General features: G+C 41.6%; 1 long non-coding RNA gene across 1 annotated transcript; it reads left to right on the top strand.

Annotated features, from left to right (window-relative positions):
• The first annotated feature begins 13,391 nt into the window (after positions 1 to 13,391).
• LOC125179261 lies at positions 13,392 to 14,087 on the top strand. Its single transcript, XR_007157206.1, has 3 exons — positions 13,392 to 13,449; positions 13,662 to 13,802; positions 14,021 to 14,087. It is a non-coding gene; the product is annotated as an uncharacterized LOC125179261 (long non-coding RNA).
• The last annotated feature ends 241 nt before the right edge of the window (positions 14,088 to 14,328 follow it).

The following is a 14,328-nucleotide window of genomic DNA, read 5'->3' as shown; positions in this document are numbered from 1 at the left end:
TACATTTACATATCCACATCCTAACACAGCACATACCTCCGCTCCGTCTTTACACGCAACAATAATTAACGAACCTTAGCATTCCGCACATTTCTTACGGAGGCCTCTAAACTAAAAGGACAACAAATTAAAAATAATAAACCATTTTGGAACAAATATCATCGCCTCGCGTTACATTAAAATAACAAACTCTTTCTATCCTTTACAATGTCAATACAGTTCAGACGATTCTTCAACACCACTACCCTTACATTTAACAGGCAGCTATTTCATCAACTTTTCTTTAATGTTCAGTTCAAGAGTGTTTAGCTCCTGTTGCTTTGTTATAAAAAAAAAAAACTCGCGAACAAAGGCACAATCGAATAAATTTTTACGAGCTAAACATTACCGTTCGATAGTTAGGACTGTAAATTCAAAATTTCGTTCCAATCTGTTCAATAGTTTGAAAGAAATTCCTTGATCACTGTGAATTTCGGCCCATATTCATAGAACTATGGCAAAAACATATGAAGGCAAAATTCTAAAGAAAAATGACGAGCTAAACCTTACCGTTAGGTTCTAATGAATACGTGTACCAAGTTTCATCGAGTTAAGTTCATTAGTTTGAGATATTCCTTAATCATTGAATTTTGAAATTGGCCGTGAAACCGGCCGCGAGTCCGGCCGTAAATTTGTCCGAGACGTAAACCCAGGAGAGGCTAAAAAACAGATCTGGGTGAAAAAAACATTGCTGGGAGTCATGCGCTGCACGTGTTGTGTACAAATCGTCAAACAAACGTTCGAACTTCTGACTTCGGACTATCGCCCCCCTACCGCCCCCCAAAATTCTTCCACCGCCCCTAGGGGGCGATATCGCCCACTTTGGGAACCACTGATCTAGTTCATCCAACAAAGCCTTCCTCTTCCGGGTTTTCGCAATCTGCTCTTTTTTTCTGCCAAATAAATAGTGTAGGCTCTGCCAGCTGCAAGCAGCATCTTCTTGGTGATGGTCATCTTGTCCAGGCCATCAACATATGCAACATGATCCACTGCCCTAGCACGCAGGGCAACCACCATTCGCTCTTTCATGTTGTGTGTCATGATTTCCTTGTTGAACGAAAACCCTTTTTCCACCGTGGCATGGCTATGAACAGGAGCATGAGCATCTACACTACATTCCGGAGCTTCTTGTAGGGGCTCTTTGACAGAATGGCATGTCAAAAAGTGTCCAGTCGATCAGAAGTTGAAAAAGCTTGAAATTGTGCGTTCAGTTCACTGCAATGTTTTGATTCAACTATAATGTTGCACATCTCATCGCGCAACACCATCCACATCTGTGTTAGGGAATCTCTTGGCATCAACAAGCAAAGTGAGACAGTACTTCAACTGTGTCTTGTCGTCTTCCTTACAGTCCTTCTTGATAAAGACTTTTGGCACCAGCCATATCAGGTTCCTACCAAGGCCATACCTAATAGCGCTCTTGTCCCGTAGCTTTTGGGCTACAGCCTGCATGAAGTCCCGCGCGTGTCGTGAAAGTGAGAACTTGCAGTGCACTTGCCTTCTTGTCTGCAAACTATTTTTTTTATCGCGGTCATGGCCATGTAACGAACATCAACCTTATTGAGGGAAATCGAAACGCCTTTTGTTCCATGACCTGAAATGAAATGATAAACATGATAATAATAATCGGAATTGCACCGTTTCTCCAGTAATTTGGAAGCTAAAATTGATTGTTAAACATTTTGTAATAATTGCTCTTTCTTGGTAAGATGGGTCGCGAATGTCTTCTATGTTAATTGGATCTGAAAAATTCTTTGATTCGACGACCATTTATCAACATTGACGGTGTAATAGATTATACATCGTTGATATGTTCCGAGAGATAGGTCACTTGCCTGTCGTTCCAAGAGATATGTCAGTGGCCTGTTTGTTAATTCTCGCTTCTATTTGGGTGACGATGGTTTCCAAATCTGGGTGCGTTACCAACATGTTTTAAAGAACATTGCGCCACATCCGAATCCGCTTACTTTCTCGGTAACTATCATCCTAAATTGCATACTAATTAGCGTTTTCCGACCATTTGAATGACGGAATTTATTCAGCAGTCTTGCATTAAAATGTACTCAATGCCACGTTAGATTTTAATTGTGATACGCTAAAGCATATTATATTGTTTTCCCTTGTTTGTGTAGATTAAATGATTGACCTTGTTTAAATATTGCTAGTTGCACTACGAAGAATGGAGGCATGTCAGACCAGTGATTTTGTCTTGGTCTCGACTGGGCAACCTATAAGGCGACGGCCCAGGCCTGCCAATCTTGCCAACCATTCGCGCATCAGGGATGTCAAGCGCGAGTTCGCAAATGGAGCGTTGTGGATAGCGCATGTAATAATTGTATTTTCAAGTTTTTGAATTGGTATAGAGAGGATTTCATTCATTATGTATCGTTTATTCAATAAAGATCATGGTTATTTTTGTATCAGCATCAATGTATCGTAGTAGTTCCTCATCTGCTCACTCACAATGGACGGCCTTGAAGTTGAAGATGAGAGGAGTTTGAAGACGATGATGGAGAATAGTACCCGCCTTTTGTAGGTCAATTTTAAAATGTAGTTTTTTTCAGCCAAAACCCTAGCAGCTTTAGTCTCGATTGAAAGCTTTTCTCTAGATTAAAAACGCAAAAAAAATTGATAATTTAATTTTCAAATCATTTTCTAGGTCTCAAAATCATAAGCATTTTGCCCAATCTCGCTGCGTATGTTGGAGCGGCTGGTGACCCATGAGCTGCCGATAGCGGTGGCCCATGAGTGGCTGGTGACCAAGGAGCGGCTGGTGGCCCTGGAGCTTACGGTGGCCCATGAGTGGCTGGTGACCAAGGAGCATCTGGTGCCCCGAAAGCGGCTGGTTGCCCCGGAGCTGCCGGCGGCTCAGGAGCGGCTGGTGGTTCATGAACCGCTGGTCATCCAAAAGCTGGTGTAACCTTGCGGCGGAAAATTCAAGCAGAAATAACGAAGCGCCTCCGATCATTTTAATTTTTCTGGTTGATGTCGGTTTGGCTGGACCTAGTGGTATATATACTTCTAATCGGATGCACCGCACATCTTCATCACAGACGATCCAAGCCGGTTAGTAAGGTTACACTTTACTTTCAAAGCTGATGATACGTTTACCTTCAGTCGGTTGAATATGTTCATAATTATGCAGTTATTAATTTGGCGTCGCATATATTTTGCTATCTATTTTGAGGTTTATTGGGTATATTGTGGGGGCATCCAGCTACGGGCCCCAACTACCACTTAGATTAGCCCTGGAGGCAACGCCCAGCCTCAGCATAGCTACTACACGCAGCCTCTGAGTTATAAACCACAGTATTACGCTACAACCGCTACAACACTAAAACCTGCGACGCAATGCTCAGAACCTAGCTACCTGAAGTCTACAGCCACCGCTTAATATCACAAGAGTTAAGCATAGCCATAGCCGCATCTGGCCTCACCTACTTACGTTGTCTCGATTAAAAAAATTACTGTACTCAATGACCGCTATACCTATTCGCTCTCTACGCTTCTCCACCCTTCCGCAGCCAGTTGAAGTGAGGGGTAGTGGCTGTAAGCAATTTCCTTCGTAGGCTACTATGCCTGCTAGCATGCTTGGTCGCCAAAATTAATATAGGCTAAAGTTTGAAGTTGAGCAAAGCTGTAGTCAGCTATCCATTGCAGGCAGTGACGACAGCAACGATAGCTATGGAGATTTCGTCACGCGTCCTTCGCAAATCAACTTTCAAGTGAGTTTGACATTCAGATTACCTATTCATTATCCTTTACTTTTGTAGTGGTTTATTATGGGCTGCAATCGGTGTTGTCGCATTTAAATATGAGCCATCGCAATGAGACCTGTCATAGGGAAATATTTTCATTGGAGTTACTCAGATGCAAATTTCCGTTTAAAGTATTTTCGTTGTTAGATTCTTATCGTTGTACTAAGAATATCATAAAAGTGTTTGTATGCTAGAAAATATTCAAGAGATTAAGTATGTCCAAATGAGGTTGATTATATTCGCAATAGAGCATACCGAAAGGTCTTAATCTGAAAGAAATTCAGAGGATTTTTTTATCACCACACACCCTCATGTTATTCTTAATATAAGAAAACACTCTCGCTTAAGTAAAATAGGTGTGAGCTCTTGAATAATTCATTAATAACCGGCACAGCTATTGCACAGTTTTTTGTAAATTTTAATGAATGTATTAATTGTATTATTTGATTTTGAGAATGGTATGATTTTTCTCTCGATGACATGGCTTTTTTAAACCTTTAAAGCCAAATATGGTACTACAGGGCTGTTGCTGCTTTGAAGTGTTAGTTTCTGTAACTTATGTAGTTACAGTTCCCAAATGTATGAACTATGTACATTAATCCTTAATAAACTTCCATAATGGTTTTTACTACGAAAGTTGTATGGGCAGGAGCAGCAAGAGCTTGCCAGTGGTTACAGCGAGCGCCCGGGCACCATTTGTCTGATGGCGCCGGTAAGCTGCTATAATCAACCGTGCGGTTACATTGTAGCCTGTTACGACTGTCTGGTGAGAAACCAGCAGGGCCCATACTTTCAAAAAAAGTTAAGTGATCGTAAGTTCATCAGCCAATCATTGACGGCCTTTCAAGCAAAATCTACCAATCATAGACAAGAAAATAGTGCGTAAGTACTTACGTTAACTTAGCGAGTTTTGAAAGTATGGCCCCAGGCATACCGCTCCGCCTGTACCTACTGCAAATGTAGTAAACACTATCCATCAATTAATGGTCCGAGGTGACGATTGAAGTTAGCATTAAAGATCCCACCCCCACCTATCCATAAGATATGTTTTTATACCCCAATATACTAATATGTAATGAGGAGATTAACTGTGTCAATCGTTTGAAGATGTCTTCTGTTTTTTGCCAGAATTATAATACCTCCTTACTAGACATATAGCAATGAAATTCATGAAATTGAATTCTGAAGACATAGGTAAACTATTTGAAGAAGAGGACTGGGATCTTACTTCACTTTCGGCGGTGCACGTCAGGATCACCTGACTTGTTCAGGCGAGAACTTCGAAAGTGCTTCAGGATAGTGACATACCACAACGAACGAAGAGGAGACTGTGCCGAGTTCTTTGGGACTGTTTTCTTGTGCGTGCTGAGACTATTCAACGTCTTGACAAAGGAGCCGGGGAGTTCTTCCTAGGAGGGTTTCATCCTAGTGGAAGTTCAACCTCTTGACATTCCAGACTACAGCATGCGTATTCAAGAACAAACCCGGATCGTGCACCTATAATGCCCCATGCACTGCCCTCAGCAAGAAACCAGAACAGCATTTTATATCGGCGGGCCACAGGAGATTGGTTTCACATTAAATGCTTGAAATATCAGAAATACCCCATGGAGATCGGTTTTGCCAAAAATGTGTAAATAATAAAATTAAAGATGTGAAAAAATATTTTACAATATCAAAGTTCACCTGGATAAACAGGCTCATAGTGGAAATGTAGACTTGACTATTTCAGAGCTAAATTGGCAACCAAGAATTGAACATCGTTCGATTAAAAAATTTTGCGTGATAGCAACTGCCTCTACCGCTGTCTTTCTCTCCAGTTTTTCAACGATGAAGACCTGCATTAACGCATGGGAATAACTCTTTGAAACGAATTATTAGCTACAGTGGACGATCCTAAATGGGCTAATATGTAGACTTCAGCAAGCTGGCAGGCAAACTAGTCTAAATCTCTTATGGCACATGACAGGGACGCTGTTCTTGTGTATTCACTACTCACTAGTGACTTACTTTGCTCCGGAACTGAAAGAAGTCTCCGCTTCAACCAGTTTAGTTAAAGCTATAATTGCATGTGCCGAACAAATTAAGGTTTCCATTGCGGCAAACGAGCCCACAAACAAGCGTCTGAAGAAGTACGGTGGAACCTTGGAGCGATTAAATTTTTCCTGCATAGCACACAAAAATGTTTACTCTGCAATAAACCACCTCTGAAACACCTTCATTCAAGTGGCATTCAACACAAGTTTATAGCAAGCCATTCATACAATCATTTTCCAATCACTAACTACATTTCCCTTCTCTATCATTACAACTCTTCAGATCCTGCTTACAATCACTATGATCTCGTGGTCTCTACAGAGAGAAGTGATTGTCCTCATAATTTAGCTATCTTATATACAAAGGGTGGTCCAACCTTCACTAAGATAATTGATACAAAGGATTCCATCTCATTGACCTAGCCAAGCCTAGTTAAACTTGTATGATGTATGGCCAAATACCTGCCAGACTAACATTTTTCACCGTGTCACACATGTAGAGTAGAAAATGACCAAAATGATAAAAGTAGAAATATTCAAAATGTATTTGAAGTAATATTTCCAAATTTGGCATTTCTCATGAATGTCATTCAAGTAATTATGTCAAATGACTTCATAACGCACTTGAAGTTTATTTCTTTTCCAAAGGTGGGCTTTCGCTACAATGTCATCCAATTAAAAGCGTCAGTTCTACATACCGCACTTGAAGTAATTCTGTCAAATATAACTAGATCCAAACTTTCCTCACATTAGTCCCATCAAGTTCTTCACAATTACACTGAAGTTATGGCAAAGTTTATATTTATACTTATAACTTCCATTTAAAAGTCAACCTACACGCATCCACAACCTACACGCATCCACAACCTACACGCCCAACATGGTTTAAGAATTCAAATTTTAGGCATTTTTCCCGTTTTCAGTTCAAAGTATTTGTCAAAGATTTTATCAAATTTGTGTAGTATGCTATCATACTTACAAATTTCTTTAAAATGCATATGCTAGAATGTTGGCAAAAGTAAGTAATACAGAAGCACTATTTCTGCTTCTTCGCTTTTGGTTGTTTGGTCTCGTACAGTTTGCAATATTGTGCATAATGTGTTTCTTGCACTAAATGTATCCTGCTTCATTTCGTTGTATTAGTTTTCCCCCTTTAAATCAGTACGATTTCATGTATATGCCGTCAAAGCGAATTATGCGCCAAGCGCCTTTTCGCTTTTTACTATCTTTTCAGTTCCCCATTCTTCTTTCTGGCCACCCTGTGCCACCTCATGCCCTTTTCCCGCATTTCTTAGTGGCACCAACGCCGCCAAAACCACTACCACAAATTCAGTAATATCTACGTTGTGTACAACCACCGGAGGCCTATCAACTACCTAATAAACAAGATGGATGATGACTTGTTTGGCACATTTAATGAAGAAACCCAAGCCATGGAAGCAGCGGGCATGATCCCATCTTCGCAGCCATGCTCAGAAGAGGCGCCTACAAACATCGAGGACATGGCAAATAAAGTAAGCAGTATCGCCCAGGAGATAAAACCTCACTATCGCCTAATCTCCACCTACACAAAGTTGTCCTCAACTACGAAAGCGGCCTTGGCGGTAAAATGACAGATTCCCCAACTATATATACACACAAAGATCCTTCTCTATTGCCCACAAGGTTCTCTCCCTATTCTAAGACATTTATTTGTTAATTAATAGAAAAGATCCATCCGTAAGTCAAAGTTAGGGTTCACCCAACTGTGGAATAGGGAGCTAGAAAGTCAATTAAACGGCGCAAAAATGGAGTGGTGAAACATTACGGAGTTGGGAGGCAACGAAGGGGCCCTGCGAATGCTGGATAAGAAATTAAAACAATCCAGGGCGTTGTATCCCCATGTCTGCCATCAAACTACAAGACAAGTGCGGATTTGTGGAAAATAATGTGCGCCTTTTGTGCGGGTGCTCTTCATTTCCAAACATAGGTTTATAAGCTCTAGGCCAACACAGCCGTCTCAGTGAGCCTCATTGTGGGCCAGACTACCATTGCAAGTGGACCTAAATACTCCATCACTCAACGTGTATGTCAGCAATGCTCATTGTAAGACAAGTTGTTTTAACCATTAACGGGCAATGGAATATCATTTCTCTTTTGCCAGTAGGTTCCGTTTCGATCACAATCATTATTTTGTCTAGGGCGTTGACTATCGATGGAGCTGATAGTTATTTTCTCATAAAGAGGAAAGACGAGTCTTCAAAAGGAAGGTATGAAAAAACTACGTCAAAACGTCAAAAAAAGGGTCCATTAGCCGCCGAGCATCCGAGGTGGCGGTGCTCGTCGCTGACTTATGCGCTCACCTGTTCTTGCTTGTGGTGTGTCTGCGACATGGCGTGGATGACAGCCCCCACCTTCGTTTATTGGGATACATGTGATGCACGGCTATGTGAAGTGCCTTGCTTCAGGAAGATCATCTACACTGCAGTGTCCGGGCTTAATCGATTCGGCTGTATTTGTTACCTATACTAATAGCACACTGACCACCAAATATATTTCATCGAAGCATAACTTCGTAACCTTGCTAGCGCTCTAACTAATTGGTGCACGACGTTCTGCGATCAATCAGCTAAGCTTTCCCTGGCAGTTACACGGAACCTGCCTTTTACTACCAGACCACGGGTCTAACAAGACTTCCGCCACGTTGTATAGTTTTCGTAACTTTTAGCTCGCAGCAGCTGAGTTTAGACTAAACTTTGCTTAAACCAAGCTTAGTTCCAAAATCAAGCTTGCTTCGACGAGTGGCCGTTCGATTGTTGGCTGATACGATACGATGGATCAATACAATCGGCTGGATGGTGTTGACCTGTGACCGATTTTTGTCAAATCAGTTCACGTGTGGGCCGACGATCCTGGGCCTATTCCGAGTGGACTACGGGGACTCATTTCATCCAACGAGTAAAAATATACAAATAAATCAGTATAATGTGATCAAACAGTGCCAAATTGTTGGTTTACCATTTGCTTCATCTGCTAAACGCACCCTATGACAGCTGTTCACCACTCAATCATCCCCATCAGGAATCTCAATTAGAATTTAGAGGTAATAGAGTTTCTAAAAAAGAGGTTTAAACCTACAAGCCAGCAATCGGAACAGAAATTTAAGAAGTTGCTGAAGGTTGGGAGAACCCATCAAGTTGGTATTTATTTGAAAGCACTCCTACCGCCCGAAGCCTGCACTAGCACGCCCGAGAGCAGAGGCGACTCAAGGTTTTCAGTACATGGGGCCAAGCGCCCAGGAAATGTACGGGATGTGAGCGTTCATTCAATTCCCCAAACCGCTATCGACGATTTGTTCGTGTGACCACTATTTACTGCAGCAGAATTTAAATATTCGAGGTGCATTGTCATACGATAAAATCTTGGCGAGAGATTTGCGCTTTTCAGCGATGGGGGAGACGCAGCTATAGATAACTATCTAGCATCCGACTAATGTCACAGCAACCGTGAGCACTGCCCTAACCATGCTCAATGCGGGACTCTGTACTATATTAACGTCAATACCAATCAATGACCAAATGATTTATGCAGCGTGACTGGTCAAAATCATCGTGCCGCTTCTCCGAAAGCGATTTCAGATCAACTCTTAGAATTTCGAACGACGTGTGAACGATCGACCTTAAGCGCAAGAAAAAATTAGCGATATTAGGGGAAAACATCGGAAGCTCATCCAGATGAACACATCGAAGTCCATTGGACTACAAGATTATTGAACTCAACTGGCGTTAACATTGAACATGCCGCGTGTAATTCCCCGGGACGACTGAAATAGCCTAGCATTGCCCAATACCAGCATAATTTTCATACTTCTCCCCGTGCGCAAGCATGCTGCAGAGTAAATTAGCCAACATGGTTACTTGCTGAAAGACACAGGGACCAAACCCCTTCATGGATGTAAACCAGCAAGCCAATGAGCTGCAAGCCGCCAAAACAATGGTCGTAACCCACACGCTAAACCCCAAAATATTTCTATTCCATGCAGCCTAGCCCCTTCCCCACTTTCGATAAAGAACGCTCTGCGCCACAGTGCTATCAGTACACTGCTACCTCTCCAGCCTGTCCGTTCTTCAGGAGGCTAAACCTCCACGCTTACCCCCTGCTCCCCCTCCTTTCGGTACCAGCTTGCGGAAGAATTCTATCCAAACCTAACCTAACCCTTTCGCGGAAAGGTGGAGAGAAGGGGGTAAGTGTGGAGGAAGAAGATGCTGGTGAGCGTCAGGGCTGGGCTTACGCCTGCGAAGTGGGTAAGGTGATGCGACAGTCCGGTGCGGGGCCGTTCCCATTTACGGCAGTCTGCGGGCCTGTGGCTTACGGCATTTGAAAGAAGTGATGGTATGGCTTATAGGCTTAAATCATTGGTGTAGGAGCTATTGGGCGTAATCAGTTTGTACATGTTCTCAAATGTGAACGGATATATTTTTGCATACCGTACATTTCATATAAGTAGGTACCTACACGAGACGAACCGTCGGGCACATGTATGGAACATGATAATTAACATTTTTCAATTATTTTTAATTACAGTTACATTCCGATTGCCTTCATTTGCCACGGAACTTGCCCCTCTGTATTGAAGTAAGCAGCCAGTTCATTTCTCCTTTCTGCTGCTTTTTTGGAGTGGGCGTTCACTGCACGAACACTTCTTAGGGATGGTAGCTCGATAGCAGTTGTGCGCCATAGGCCTGGATGTAACACACCTGTTTCAGTGTCTTCAAAATCAGCCCATCCTCTTTCAAAGTATGTAACTGGCGATACTGTACGCAACCAGTTGTGAATAGTGCATGCAGCTTGCACAATTAAATCAACTGTGCGTACGTCAACTTCGATTTCTTTTCGAAATACTCGAAATCTTGCTGCTAATATGCCAAACGCGTTCTCAACAACTCGTCTAGCTCTTGATAAACGGTAGTTGAATATTCGTTCTTCTACGGACAAGTTTCTTCTTGAGAAGGGCTTCATCAGATTTGTTGACAGGGGAAAGGCATCATCTGCTACGATAATGTGTTCAGGAGGCAAATTCAGGCTGTTTTTGTCAATGGCTGATTTCAAAGTAGACGATCGAAACACGCTTCCATCGTTAGCCCGTCCATTTGCACCCACATCACTTGCAAGGGTGCATCACTTGTTGAGGAACTTGCAATCGGCATCAGTCAAAGCCGCAGTATTATGCTGTAACCTCCCTTGTAGTTGTAGAATTCAGCACAACTTCCAGGTGGGCGTTTGATGGCTATATGTTTACCATCCAGTGCACCACAGCAACTTGGGAAATTCCATTTGATCTCGAAGCTTTTCTGTATTTGCCTCCACTCCTCCGAAGTCTGGGGAACCTGCAAAAAGAAAACTATTATAATAATTTTGGAACGAGCTAGATTGAAAGCTGAGAACATAGTGTAAACATTTACAAATTGTAATATAAGATGACTTTTGGTTTGTTTCAGAAGTGCTGCCCTGCAGAAGATCAAGATGATGATGAGGTTCAACAAGAAGCAATCATTGTCTTACATGAAAGTGAAGAACAAGTACTCCATATCTCGATGATGATAGCCTCCCAATTGACGAGAGTACGAAAAATGCCACGCCAATTGCAAAAAAGGCACGGATTTCAAAATTTTCGAAAGTTCAAAGTGCAATAGAAAAACTCCAACAAATTTCTTCGAGTAGACCATCGACTTCACAAAAAGTATTGGATGAATACGATGTATATGGCCAACATATTGCTAATGAAATGAGAGCACTCCCGGTCAGAAACTATACGATATTGAAAGAAAAATTCCAGAGCCTTATCACCAAAGAAAAGCTGGAAACCTTGCCGCCACATGCACCTATCACTATCATACCCTCATCACCATACGAAAGTACATCTTCACACCTGTCAAGTGAAGAGGGACGCCCTACCAGTTCCAATGTCTTCACGATCGATGATATCATAAATCTTCAGTAACTTCTCAAGCAATAAAAATGGCCGAAGATTAGCACAACGTATCGTCCCGATTGTATCGAGCTATGTTCAAAATACAACACCGCAGAGGAAAATTTGTTTTAATTTTGTACACCATTCATCGGAATGAATCAAAATAAATTTTTTATAGTTTTGGTAGTACGCGAAGGATAATGAATACACTGATTTTTTCGAGGAGCATAAACTTGAGAACTTTCACATGTGACCGCCTGTCTCTTACTAACCCCTACCCTACTTCCAAGTTTCCAACCGTTACAACAAGAACCATCTGTTCAGTTCACTCTGAACTAATTATTCAATACAGCTATGGTAAATATATATACAGAATGAAACGCAAAGTAAGTAATGAAAACAGAAAAGCGATTCTATCATGTCGCGGTCACAACAATGTTAGCGTCTATTTGAAATTTTGTTTGGTTCCCGTATTTATGGCAACCATTGGTCACTGAATGAAGACACATACATTTTTGTAATTTTTTGTGCAATTAATTTTTAATTTTTGAAGTTTGATAGTGTTGATTATTAGAGTAAATGGATCATTTTTTATTGATGAATCAAGCAGAATGGACTTAATGGAAGTGAAATTAATATTCAATGCCGGATCCACATTTGTCATCATCCGCACTTGATGAATCATAACAGTGCCGTACGGGTGTTGTCCTTCTCCAGTTGTCTTGCCCCTACGCGTTTTATTGGTTGATTGACCGATTTCTCTTGTAAAGGATGGGGTCGTGTTGTCATTTCGAGTTATCTTTGATTCCGGTTATAGATTTTATAAGTCTTCTCATTTCGCTGTTGCAGATTAATTAAGTTTATCCTTGCGGTTTCGCATGTTACTTGATTGTAGGATTTGGATTTCGGGCGTGGTGACTTTGAAACAGGATATTCCGGAGTCAGACATTTACAACGGGCATCAGCCACGTTTGACGGGATGCATATTTCGTGATATTTTTTTTTGTTTCTAGGAAGTATTGGGTTTAACTATACGTTCTATTAATGATGATCTTGTGCTTAGATTAGTGACTATATAGTCAATTATTGGCAAAATTTATTTTATGACTGAAATATGGAATCTCATTTAACTGTGATATTATTTTGTTAACTCATGGATTTAATTTATGTATGACTAAGTAATGCGTAAACTTATTTATATTTCGTGGCTGTAATATGGAATCTCGTTTAACTGTGATATTATTTTGTTAATTCATAGGATTTAGTTGTTAGCGTCTTGAAATGAGACTGAATGTTGTAGCTTCAACGTGATTGGTCGGGTTGCTCCTAGCCTCGCGACGGTGCACGTTTATTCCTCTAGGTCAGGGGTCTCCAAACTACGGCCCGCGGGCCGGATCCGGCCCTCGGTTAGGTTCCATCCGGCCCGCCGAGGATATCTCGTATTTCAACATAATGTGTACAAAAATCGAGCGTGGCGCTTATTTGTGGTTAAGCATGAACTAAAAAACAGTAAAAATGCGTGACTGTTGTCTCTAAAATTTGATAAATTATTCACAAATGTTGCCATGAACCACCCAAGACCCTTTGATTGAGGAGAACATTATCGTCCTGCTTGCCAGTGTGAACCCAAGTTTGGAAGCGTTTCAGGTGATAATGTCGGGACCAGGTAAAAAGAGAAATGTGGACACTGAATTCCGTGAATTCAAGGAAAAGAGGGGTGCATACTACTTTTTTATCGAGTCTGATGAATTGGCAACATAGCATTATGATTAATATGCAACGATAGTATTGCAGAGCTGAAAGAGTGCAGCATTCGGAGGCATTATGATACAAAACACTCATCAAACTATTCGCAACTCAAAGGAAAGCTTCTTACAGGCATGCTGAAAGCTCCGAGACACAACTTGGCAGCGCAACAATTTTTGTTCGAAAAAAAGAACGTCGAGAATGACGCTGCAACAAGAGCAAGTTTCCGTGTGTCACATCTTTTGGCAAAGCGAGGAAAGCCCTTTGCCGATGGTGAGTTAATTGAATTATGCATCATTGAAGCAGCCAACGAACTCTGTCCGGAAAAAGTAGACTTGCCTAAAACTATTAGCCCTTCGGCAAATACAGTTGCCTGTCGAGTTGAAGATATTGGAATAAATATAGTGTCTCAACTCGAAGAAGAGACCAGATAATGCAAGTACTTTTCTCTCGCGCTTGATGAATCAACTGATGTCACTTCTACCTCGCAGTTGCTGTTTGTTCATGGGGTCAGCAAAGATTTTGAATTGATTGAAGAGCTGGCCTCTGTGCACGACATGCATGGTACAACAGGCGAAGAAATTTTCGAAGAAATCGAGAAATCTCTCCTACATTACTGCCTCGAGTGGAAACTGTTCAAGTGCGTCACAGCCGATGGTGGAAGAATCATGTGCGGCTCTGGAAAAGGGTTAGTTGGGCAAATTTACAAAGCTGCTGCAATTGCGGGCTGTCCCAAGCGTTTGGTTTTTCACGGCATTATTCACAAGCAGGCACTGTGTGGCCAATATATGGATTTATC

This window comes from Hyalella azteca, unplaced genomic scaffold (genome assembly GCF_000764305.2).
Source record: "Hyalella azteca isolate HAZT.00-mixed unplaced genomic scaffold, Hazt_2.0.2 contig16214, whole genome shotgun sequence".
Taxonomy (NCBI): Eukaryota; Metazoa; Arthropoda; class Malacostraca; order Amphipoda; family Hyalellidae; genus Hyalella; species Hyalella azteca.
The sequence above is the reverse complement of the archived record's forward strand: the minus strand, read 5'-3'. Positions and strand labels throughout refer to the sequence as shown.